This window comes from Nuphar pumila, chromosome 15, assembly GCF_984573655.1.
Source record: "Nuphar pumila chromosome 15, dmNupPumi1.hap1.1, whole genome shotgun sequence".
Lineage (NCBI taxonomy): Eukaryota > Viridiplantae > Streptophyta > Magnoliopsida > Nymphaeales > Nymphaeaceae > Nuphar > Nuphar pumila.
Genome location: NC_143263.1, coordinates 69607577 through 69620712, shown reverse-complemented (window position 1 = coordinate 69620712; position 13136 = coordinate 69607577).

Here is a 13136-nt window from a genome sequence, read left to right as displayed (position 1 = left end):
GACAGTGCTATGTGACCATATCTTCTTCGGATGTCCTGAGGATTTCTGACTTGTAATAAATCATCAAGTTGTAAATGATAACTTGTAGTATTTCAATGCAAGCATTTATTTTACTTAAATTCCTTGAGTCTGTGCTATTACTTGTAACCCGCCCAAATAATTTGAATAAGGATTTATTAAAGTTTCCGCTGTTGTTGTTTAGAAAAAAAAAATTATTCCAAAATTTTCAAGTTAAATATTTGGGGCGTTACAACTATGGCATCAGAGCAGGACAAGAATATATGGTTCATGGCCTTCCAGCGACCCTGCAAGAGCTCTGTAAGTATATAGCATATGAATTATTTTTTTTTCTGAAGAAATCGATTTATTGTGTGAAAATCGAGAACCTAGATATATGGTTAGGAACATCATTTGATATATGTTGTGATCAAGATAAGCAAGAGACGTAAGTTAGTTTGTTGTTCTAATAGATGGCTTGGGAAGCTAGGTGTGACGATATTCTTGAATCACTAAACAAGCTTCGGAGAACGAATAAACATGGAAGGTCAACCTTGATAGTAATTGCATCAACAACCACAAATGTTAAGTCAGAATGAAGGACGAAGAGTCTTTAGAGAATAGACAAGACTTAAAGATTTTATTATGCATGTTGTCGAGAGCCAAGATGAATATCTGGTTTAAATATTCAATAGAATGATTTTAAGTTTAATACTTGGACTTGTCTAATCTAGAATTCTATATAAGATCGTAACGAATACTATCAGGAATATACGATCTGATGAATCGAGATTAGATACCCGTTGAACACTGAATCATATCTGAGTCAGGTGATATCTTTAGGTCTTATATCACTTTCTATTAAATAAAGACTATAATGATCTAGGTAGGGATTGTGGATACCTTGAATAAGACTCTAAATAAGACACAAGGTTTAAATTTCAATGGATTTTGAAAATTTTCATTAAGTATAACACACGTAGTAAGATATCCCAATCCAATTGTTTAATCCTTGTAACGAATTTCGCGGACGAAATTCTTTTTAGGGGGAAAGGATGTAAAACCCGCAAATTTTCGATAATTATCAAACTAAATAAAAGATAAAATTCTTTAAAATAAATACGATAAAATGATATAGAGTCGATCCAAATGGATCTTGAATCCAAACTGGATCAAATGGATCCAGTATCTGGATTCGGGTACGATGAACGGATTTGGATCCTAGATGGATTTGAAACCCAATTAGAATCCAATTGGATCTTAATGGATCCAAATAAGGTTGAATTGCGAATAAGATCCAAAAATCTAGTTAGAATGTTCAAAAGATCTAAAATATAGTTTTATCCAACTCGTATTTGAGATTCGTCATGAACCAAATTCGTATACATATGAATTAATAAAGACCTATCATGCAACAAGAGGTGAAGTAGTGTTATGGCAAAAAGGTCTTGCCTAGTCGGGAGGGAACCTGAGTTCAAATCTCAATAGCCTTATACCCCAATTTTAACAAGAGGATGTGTCTTTTTGCCAAAAATGTCATTTCTGGAATTTTCGCCAAAACTTTAATAAAGGTTAAATTTAATAACGTTGCAAGAAATTGCAACAAAACATGCAATAGCACATTGGTGGAGCTCGTTTCCCTTTAGGGAAGAGAACCCCGATTCAAATCTTCATGTGCGCCAGACCATTTTGACAAAAAAATAAATAATTTTTTTCCTTTTGGCTGGAATTCGAGAAGACTTCATAACTCCTCATTAAAGTGGCATTAATGACAACCACGTTTTCAAGGAAGGAGTGGGCTGGGCGATTTCCCCAAAAGGGAAACCCAACAAAAAAAAAATTAATGAAAAACGGTTTGCCTTGGCAAGGTCCCCATTCCCACGGTTTTTGAAATAGAAAAAAAGGGGGGTTACATAAGGTATTGAATAGGGAAGGGTTCTGGAAGAAAAACGGCTGGTGGGGGAGGGGAAAGACTTTACAAAAACCGAGTTTTTGTAGAGTCGTCTTCCTCCCTCTTCTCATTTCTTTCCCTATTTCAGCCATTGACAACCATTGTTCCCGACCTCGGTGATTTTCGGGTAAGAACCAGCAACAGGAGAGACGTGCGGAGCAAGAGGAAGCACTCTCTTCGATTTTTTTTTTCGGTCTTCAACAAGGTAAGGGCATATTCTCTCTACGTATGTGCACAGAACCATGGGGTACCTATGGGTGTTTGATTACTCAAATATCTATCAAATACCTAAGACTCCCCTTGTTTTTATTTCCATTGCATATAATGGTGTTTTCATTATTGTGCTGAAAAAAAAATATACATGTATATCTAATACTGGTGTGAACATGATGATGTTGCCATTATAGCATGTGCATACAAGCATGAAAATTCGACATATTGTTGTTGTTGTTCTTCTTTTCTATACAGTTGATTTATCAATTAAGTAGAAAAAAAAATACATATATATATATACAAGGGATGATTTGATTAGTTATGCATACAACCATCATAACCGAACTGCATGTCTTTTAAGAGTAAATCAATCATATATTTTGCTGTTATATGTCTTGAAGCATAAATCTCTGTATACGTTTGAATGTATATCTATATGTCTTCCCCTTCATATAGACCTTATCTGATTTCTTCATCTACATGTAGATACAGAAGAAAAAAAATCATACTGACATCCGATCTTAGATCGGTATCACCCAGTTTACGTATCTTGATAATTATTGTTTTTATTTTTTTTTTGTTTCACATATGGAAGAATTCATCTATTACAATGCAAGGAGGTTGCTCGGTGACCTGAGAAGGCACAAGTCGAACCAATTGACTTGTACACATACCCTAAATGGCATGTAACCACCACTGTGACATTTCCCACGCACATGCACTTGACGGTTCGCATCCAACACTATGACATTTTCTACACACACGCTTGATGAATTGTACCCATCACGATTATATTGTTAATTCCAGAACCTCATAGGTGAATGAAATCATAATTTTTTTACTACGTGAACCCAATCTGATGGTATGAGGTTCACCATAATCATTGAAGTAGTACAACTTAAGGTAGATGGGTTATTTATATAGATTGGCCTGGGCATGGTTGATGCAGCAGGTATGCCATACCTTGATGGCATAACCACTACTTGCTGAAACCAATAGGAATTCAGCTGAACTGATAAGGAACCAACTTATGTATGTCATTAGGTGTTGGGACGTTGCATGTCCAAATCACTATGGTCTACATGTACACTTGGTATGTGTCTAACTAAGTTATTAGGTGATGGAGCCCTATGAAAACCACTAATCTAAATGGTATGCATAGTCTAGTATAGACCAAAATTTTTGGTCAACGGTTTTTGCTAAGTCTCGATTTACGCACATGGGCTGGGGATACATTGAAGAGTTGAATAGGTTTTAGTAGGCTTGAGTATTGAAGATATGACCAGCTACGCTGCCACATTAGTAGATCGGCTATGGGTATGGGGCTGCCATCGAGTTCGTGACCCTAAACCGCCATCATATACCAAGGGGCTAGGGAAACGAATCTGCGATTATCAATCACACTACCCCATTGGCACACCTTTCTAGCCTATTCAAGTATGATCTTGAAACCACACGGAAGCATTTATGGGCTGCGTTGAACATGAAGGTGCCATGGATTGTAAAATTGTCAATGACCCATCGTGACCTGACTATAGTCTCAAGAGAATATATATATATATACGAAAGGAAAATCTTTGTCTATGACATGGTGAGTAGTTGTGCTTATAGTGTTTACACAAAATATTGACAAAACATTTCCTAAGGCATCGATACACTCAACAGATGAAGTTTTACATCAAATCAAAATTAAAATACCATATATCATACCTTAAAGGATTTCTACGTTAACATGGGTAAACTATACAGTTTAGCTCACTACCATCCGTTTGGTATAATACACAAAGTAATAATGATAATAATGTAATATTAATAAGGGCAAAATGCATTGTACACTTAGAGTTTGGTTATATGGGCCACAGAGATTATTGATGGCATGGTTACTTCTTTCTTGCTCATTCTAAATATGCAAATCCCGTTCGGACATAAATTTGCCCTTGAAATCATGACAGTCATATTGAAGCATGAGGAGATATGAGATGAACACCAACCCACTAGTTATATTATGATGATCATATCACAATGGTTGTAAATCCACTACAAACCTGAAGATATAGTCGCTTATGATATATGTGTACCTATGAAAGTCACTTTTTATGCATATCCGCTTAAGAATGTTACGTATTAATGAAGGTGACAATGAATGAGATTTCAATGATGTATTCTTATCGCATAATGGTTTGTATGTGACTTGTTGTAAACACATATGCTAGCTATAAATTACCCAATCAATGAGAATCTACAGTGACATGGTGGTCAGATATTTAAAATTATGCTTCCACCTACATTAGTCATGGCAAAATCACCATAGTGTTCATGATTAAATAGTATGATGAAGTGCCTTATTATCTGTTTATGAATAAAATGGTATGTATTGGTAAATAAGCTAAATGAATGAGAGGTTAATGACGTAATCTTGTTGCACATTATTTTGGGGTGTGGTTGACATAGGAATGTTGGAACCCAGGTTAAATGCAGGATTCACCTATGGTTAAATATATGATTTTTGTTATAAAATAAATATATATAAGGGCATGATGGTCCAAGGTTGAAACTAAGCACGCATAACTCTTGTGGTGTCGTATGGGCATTCATGATGCTAATCAAGTTGCATATAAAATGATTTATGATTTTGTACGTAAGGGTTACGACATGTTTTGTGTGAGGTGATCTATGTTTGTTTTACAAAAATTTGCAAAGTAAAGGACATCTTCATTTCATAATCGTGTGAAAGCTTAAAATTGAGCTTGCAGCTTCGTTGCAAGCTGATAGTGTCATACGTGCACATATGAATTGGTAAAGTTGGGTTATGCCATGTTGCAGCATAACCAATAGGGTGCGATTTGTATACTCTAGCATCAAAATCAAAAGTTAAATTCATACATGATGACATCAATGAAAATTCTAGACTCTGGGTATACCTGAAAGACGGTATATGTTACCAGTTTCTATTGGGGGGGTTCAGGGTACATCTGAAAGACGATGTATGTTACTAGACCCAATCAAACAAGAATGAAAATATATGCACACCTAAAATAAAAAATTATGGGATTCTGGGTATACCTGAAATGGTATATGTTACTGGTTTCCCGGGATACTGGGTATACCTGACAACGGTATATGTTACTGGTTTCTCAGGGCTCTGGATACACCTGAAAGACGGTGTATGTTACTGGACCCATGGTCTACCTTGGAGAGGGTAGATGGTACAAGCTCCGTGGGACAATTTTTGTTTTGGTGAGAGCGAGGCGTCTCACCCGGTCCCCAGTCCTCGGAGTTAGGGGGCCAGGACTACCAATTCGTCCTAGGTGGTAGATCCAAGTCTTCTGCAGAAGTACAAGGTGCATCCTAATTCTAGTTCTAGCCATTGGGGAGTACTCTCTCGGTCGTGAACCGTCCCCTTTGGATATCCGTACGGCTAGTCACACGGGTTATAAAATAATATACCCTCGTGTGGTCTCGGTCCGCTACGATGTCGAATGCCTGTGCGTACCCACAGGGTAATTAACAAGATGAAACATAAAGTTAGTGCATTAAGAAAAATCTTCAAGTAATTGCTTACTGCTTGAGGTTGAAAATGTCGGAGTAAACTGTGACTCCTGCAGGGCATGATTCAAATTGGTTTCCTTTACATGGAAACTGTGATAACTTATGAATGATGTGTTGAACATTGATATTTGTGCTTTATGCACACTTTACATGAAACACTTTAGTTAAGTCAATTGTACATCCTCATTAGTTCCAAAGTTGTTATTGCTTATATAAATATGGTTCATGCATATGATGTATCGTGCTTTGATGTTAGTGGAATATATCATGAAATACTTGACTTTAGTGACCTGTACATTTATCACTTATTAAATGGTTATTAGTTCTATCTAAACATGTTGCACATATACTTGTACACGTGCCACTGTGCACATTCATATGGATATTATGCTTCTTACTCAAACGTGGTAGTCTGACTCTTTCTGAATTAATGTTTTTCAGGAAACTGTATGACAAGCAATTGTGGACGTCGCTGCGGACAGTGCTATGTGACCATATCTTCTTCGGATGTCCTGAGGATTTCTGACTTGTAATAAATCATCAAGTTGTAAATGATAACTTGTAGTATTTCAATGCAAGCATTTATTTTACTTAAATTCCTTGAGTCTGTGCTATTACTTGTAACCCGCCCAAATAATTTGAATAAGGATTTATTAAAGTTTTCGCTGTTGTTGTTTAGAAAAAAAAAATTATTCCAAAATTTTCAAGTTAAATATTTGGGGCGTTACATGATTATTCTCAACGATTCTTTAGTTGAAATAAGAGAAAAAGTCTCATTATAATTAATGGCATCCTTCTGTATGAATACTTTTGCAACAAGTCTAGCCTTATACCTTTTCACTTGCTCTTTGGAGTCTGTTTTGGTCTTAAAAACCCACTTACAACCAACAGGTCTTACTCCATCAGGTCGAAGTACAAGATCCTACACTTGGTTCTTTGTCATAGAGTCAAGCTCTTCTTTTATAACATTGATCCAATGTGTTGATCTTTAATTTTCAATGACTTCTACAAATGTTAAAGGATCATCATCAATGTATATGAAATCATTGGGCTCTTGTAAATACATCACATAATTTAGATTAATAGCAGATTTCTTGATCCCCATGGACCTCCATATCGGTGTTATACGTAGTTTAAAATGAATTTATGCATTCTGTTGTTGTTGTATTATACTTGCAATTCATGATCATTGATTATATTTTTCTTAGCATCATTGAAAGGGACAATGATTGGAAAAACTAGGCATTTTTCTTTCGCAGGTATAAAAATTGAATCCTGCAATTACTCAAATTCAAAACTTTGAGATGCAAGTATTCCAATAGAACTATTTTCAAGAAATCTTGCTTTATCTATTTTCACTATCTGTGGTGCATGAGTTTGACAATAAAACCTAAAGTCTTTTTATCTTTTTCAATAATCAATAAAAAATTCACTAATCGTCCTATGATCAAAGAGTTTTATATATAGGTTATACAATTTACTATCAGTTGAACATCATCGTATGTGCATGTATGGCAAAGAAGGTTTTCTACTAGTCCAAAGCTCATAAAGAATCTTTTAGACAACCTTCGTAAGAACCTTGTTTAATATGTGCATTGTTGTCCTAAGAGCTCCACCCCACATGGTCAATGAAAGGTTTGAGTTATTTAACTCAAAGGCACGCATTATACATATTAATTTTTCATCGATAGTTGCCTCACTTAAGATTAAGTCTTTTGTACAATGGGTACTTGTACAACTACGCTCCCAAGATACAATAGAGCGTTAGCCTTCTCGTGAAGATCAGACTTTATACTCTGCCCTTTCCTCAATAAATGAACGAATGACTATTTGTCTTGTCATGTGAAAGAATCTAAGAAATTTTTTTAGGTGGTGGATCTGGTTCAGATGTATGATATAAACCCATGCCATTGGCATTCCTAATGTTCACATTTGATATCACATTCACTGTGTGGCAAGCCATTTTCTCTTAGCATATGTTGAGAATGTTTGCAGTGATTCAAGTACAAGGAACTAAAAAATAATAATAATTCAATTAAAGACTCATGATATAGATACACTGAGATGTGATATGAAAGTATGCAAAGAGATCAGATTTGTAGTTCCAGATACAAAGAAATAGACAAGCAATAATAGTTAGATGTCACTCTTGAACCATAAATGTTGGTAAGTTTTTTTTCTATAATGGATGGAAAACCAGCCTCGGGATCAGACACTAGTCGTGCTGTCTAAGCAGTCGCTTTCCAGACGGTGTAAACCCGTGGTGCCCCCTAGGGAGTCACCCAGCTTTGGCTGAGTAAGGGATAAACAAGGGCTTACCTCTTGACTTTTCTCTTTCTCTCGTTAATGCAAGGGTTTTGACACTTTTGGGAATGGAATCCTGACCACCCATCTAGTGGCACCAAACCTCTAGGGGGCAATAATGGTAAATTAGTTCTAGTTTTTATATATGAAAGTTGTATATTCCAATTGCCAGATATTCAAACAGGGCCAGCTTGATTTTTCAAAAGCCTCCTTCTTTGACCACATACTCCAGAGGCAGCTACATGAGGTGGGTTCCATGATTGACATACATCTCATCTTCTCCTACAATTCCAAGTCAAGTTTTTGTTGACAAAAATCTGCTTCATTATGCTCCCTTGTAGGCCTAGGTGGGCCCAGGGAGAGGTTATCCTAGAAATGAAACAAAAAGGAAAAAAGAAACATATTGTTTGGCAATGAGTTACAAGGTTAAAATGAAAAGCATCTTCACTATGGTGTCAAAGCCATGGAAAGGCTTACTGCAGGACCAAGAGGGACCCACATTTTTTAACTTGAACAGGCCTAAACCAGGTTATATTCATTTGAATTTACTGCTGTAAATTCAAAATATCAATGATATATGTAAAAATAGGAGCATACTCAGGAGGTGTTTTATAAGGGTATCTGTCTTGCCCAAGCCCAATGATGGTCGAGTGTAGCACGTGTGTTTGATGTCTGGTTATTGCATAGTTTAAAAAACTTGTCGAGTTGACGTGGTGACTGGGCTCGGATCGCCCAATCACCAGGTCAAAAACCAGGTTGAACTTGGCTTTAACAAAACTCGGTCTAGTCATGAACGAGTTATGCATATATACATATATAATATATTGTATATATAATTACATATATTATATAAAATATAATATAAATATTATGTATATTATATATAAATATATGATTATATATGTACATATATTATAAAAATATCATATAATGTATATTATATAATATATTGGTAAAATACTATAAAATATAGATAATAATCATAAAATATACATATATTTATATATTTTATATAAAATATAAAGTTAGCATGACCCAACCTAGTCACGAGCCACTCAAGGACAAGCCAAGTGACGAGTTACCGGGTTTTAAAACCTTGGGTTATTTCTATATGAAAGACATATACTAGGGATTTATTCTACATCCACAATTTCCTGAAATTTCAAAATAACTGTGTACCGAAAAGCTATAATTTCTTGATTTTTTGTGATCCAACTTGTAGTGGAAAAATGTGAAATCACTTAAATTGTGAAAATTAAGAAATTCAAAAAATGAGGAAAATATCCAAGTGGCATCAAACTAACACTCAATGCCCATTAGGGACTAAGGCTCTGTTTGGGAGCCTTGAATTGAAGGTGTATTGCGGTTTCCCTCAGTCCTCTCATGCTCTCTACTGTTTGGGAGCAGTGAAATCTCCAAAACACTTTTCCATTGGGAATGGGTTTGGCATCCCCAACACCATCCACATGGTTATGTTTTAGACAACTCTATATTCTTTTTTTTTTTTTAAAGGCGAGCTGGGGTTAGGCAGACCCCTACCAGTTACATAACCATACCATTGGGTTTTGAACCTGCAAACCTGCACTAGCTGCTCCTACGGAGGTACTCCATATTCCTCGATAATACATTTTAGTAAAACCAAATTTTGGCAACACATGGAAATGATGTTTTGGCTCCCAATCAAAGCAACCATTGCCTGCCAAGCCAAGAGTTGGAATGACAGGACGATGTACATTATTTGAAAAAGATGGTTTGAAAACAATAAACTAAAATTCAAGAAATTGATTAGACGAAAACATAGTAAATGAAAAGAATGCAACTGGTACCAACGGAGGCGCCGCCTGGTTGGTCAGTGCATGTCTCCTTGTGGTGAGACGTTGCAGGTTCAAACCCCAGTGCTACATTGAATAATAACTGGTGGAGGTCTGCCTAACCCCAGCTTGCCTTTCAAAACAAAATAAAGAATGAGTTTGGATATGGATGTGAGCCCCCCCCCCCCCCCCCCCCCCACCACCACCACCACCCATGGGTTTGGATTAAGGTGACCATATTCAGCTGGCATGGTTGGAGGCGGTGGCTTGGTTTGGCTATGAGATGGCTGGTTCATGACCAAGGCAATAACATCTATGGAGAAAAAATTTTGAACTTAATCCCAGTAGCTCAAAGTGTGATTAATGAATCATCTAGAAGAGATATGGTGAGTGACGCGAATAGATTTCTTAATGGTAGAGCTCGACCACATGTTATTGATAAGGGTCTCATGGATATCTTGTTCAACTATGACCAAGTTGGGGTGGGTCATGTTGCAGACCAAATCTGAGCTCTTTTAGTTGGATTTGGTAAGCTAAACCTATATCCGGTTGTAATTTGATGTGGATATGATTCTGATTTTTTGCTACGAATAGGATGAATATTCCGGTTTGATGGGTATCTGAATCCAATTACATGTAAAAGAAACAAGGTTTGATATATATGAGCTTATCACCGTCCAAGTCTGAACCTGAATCCGAATTCATTTTCGCTAATATCTGATTAGTCGGATCTGGTGTTGGCTAAATCCGACCCTAATCGGAACCGTTGATATCCCTAACTTGCATACTGATGCAATGAGTCAAGCCACATCATATCATGATGCCAGTTGTAAAAAATCAAGGTTAATTTTACAAATAACAGAAAGGTTAAAGAATATTTTGGTTAGTCTAATTCATCACACTAAAGGTGGCAACAATGAGTATCAGTGAGTTTTAGTCATCCTTTGAATCGTATGGTTCCGAATCATATGTCATTTCAAATCAAACGAGAAGTAAAAGCATTACCAACATTGCTTGGCCCGAAATGAAAAAGCTAATTGCCTTTTAGAGTTTTTCTCGTTTCTATGGATAAGTGGGACTTTTTTTTTTTAAGGCATGCTGGGGTTAGGCCGGCTCTACCAGTTATTATTCAATCATACCACTCGGGTTTGAACTTGCAACGTTCCACCACAGGGAGACGTGCACTGACAGCTCCTACCAATCATGAGGAGCCCCTCTTGGTAAGAGCTGTAAGTGCATGTCTCTCTATGATGGGACTTAGCTGAATTGGAGCAATCCCTAAGAATTTAGATGAGAACATCGGACCAGGTCTAGAGGGCCCAAGTAGGGATGGCAGTGGACTGGGGGTCAATGGAGCTCCGCCCCGCCTCACCCCGTTTGGACCGGGCCGGGGATGAAGGGCATGAAACAGGGATAGAGGCGGGGATGAAGGTTAAAATCTATCCCCATGCAAGGATGGAGGAGGGGATGGACTTACGTTTTTTCCTGCTCCATCCCATCCCCACCTCACCCCCAATCCTTTAAGGGATGACTATAGACTAAGGGAAAATGGGGCCCCACCCCGCCTTGCCCCCATTTGAACTGGGGATAGAGGACATAAAACAGGGATGGAGGCAGGGGGTGAAAGTTATAATTCATGAAGGTTCGGATTTTGAAACGGAGCAAGGTGGAGACCTTGTCCCCCACCCCCCCCTCGGTCCACTGTCATCCCTAGGACCAAGGTTGGCCGAGCCCAGCCAAAAAGATCAAAGCAGAAGCTGGGGCCCACCTGCAGAAGTTCTTTTTTCTCACTCATTGGGGACTTGGACTGTGTTACATTGCTGGTGAGGTAAGACAAGAAGACCTTGACTTGGTGGTGCAGGAAAGTCGATAGTTTAAACAAACACAATTCTTGCCCATAATTTCTTTTGTCCTCTCTCTCTCCAATCATACAAAAGATGCAAAAATGGAGGGTGTTGCGTGTTCTCTCCAGAACACGCACTGAGTCCTGATTGAGTGCCGCATGGCAGTCAGGTGTACGGGTGTCTTGTAGACTGCTGTACCGGGGAGGGGAACAAATCGATGATGTGATCATTTTTTATTTTTAAAGGCAGGTTAGGTAGACCCCAAACAGTTATACAACTATACCATTGGGTTTTGAAAATGCAACAACACAAGATATGTGCACTAGTCCAGACAAATGAAGCCCCCGTTGGCGTTGGTACAATGTGATCATTTATGGTTGGTGAAGAAGATATGAGAATATAAAGATGGCATTGGGAGTGGGGAACAGTCATGCCCCGCCTTGCCTTATTTGGACCGAGAATGGAGGTTAAAATCAAAATCCGTATAGGCATGGAGGTGAAGATGGACTTACTGTCTTGTCTTAAGGAAATTATTATTATACTTTTATACATATTATAAAATCTTATATATGTATTTTTAATTCTAACCTAAGACACTTTCTCAAATCTCTCTTTTCTCATTCTCCTAACGTGAGCTTCCCTCATTCCTCTAACAATGAAAGGCAGTAGTGGTGGAAGGACCAGAGAAAAGGGACATGTAACGGGAAATGAAAAGGAAATGAAGGTTAAAATCAAAATCCGTGCAGGAATAAAGATGGGGATGAAGGGCAGTTGACAATGATCAGCGATGCTTTTAAGCTGCGTTTGAATTCACTCGGAGATCCGTGGATCAAAGTAGAAGCTGGCATAGAGTCCACACCAGATCTGACCTTCACCAAAAGGACCTCAGATGCTTGGATCTGAGATCTCAGAAAAACATCGATCTCTAGCTTGATGAGAGAGGGTTAGACTAGAAATCCACGGATCTGAGTTCTTGGAATCGTAGTTCGACCCCAGGTTTTCAGGATCTAATGACACACAACTGAGGGTTAGATTTAGGACAGAACCTATGTTTGCTTTGGTCACAGGTAGGAATGAAGCAGTGATTGTTGGTCGTAAGGTCAATCTTGTGATCATTCACAAGATTCAAGGCCAAAAACAATCACCAATCACAACTGTACTTTTCTCATGTTTCATTAACTTTGAGAAAGTGTCGTGATTGTGATTATATATAATCACACCATCTAGAAAAAAAATCTAAGAATCACAAGCATTGCTAAAATAACTTGAATCCCTGAAAAGAGGTGGGGTGAGATGGTGGTGGAAAAGAAGGGGTCGAATCGGAAAATCCTGGCGTCCCAAAATCCCGACGATCCCGAAATATTGGAGGACTCTTGAATACCAAAACCAGTCAAAAAGTGACGCCACCCAATAACCAATATCTTTTCTCAGTTCTTTCTTATTCCCAGCGTGACCTCTACATCCCCA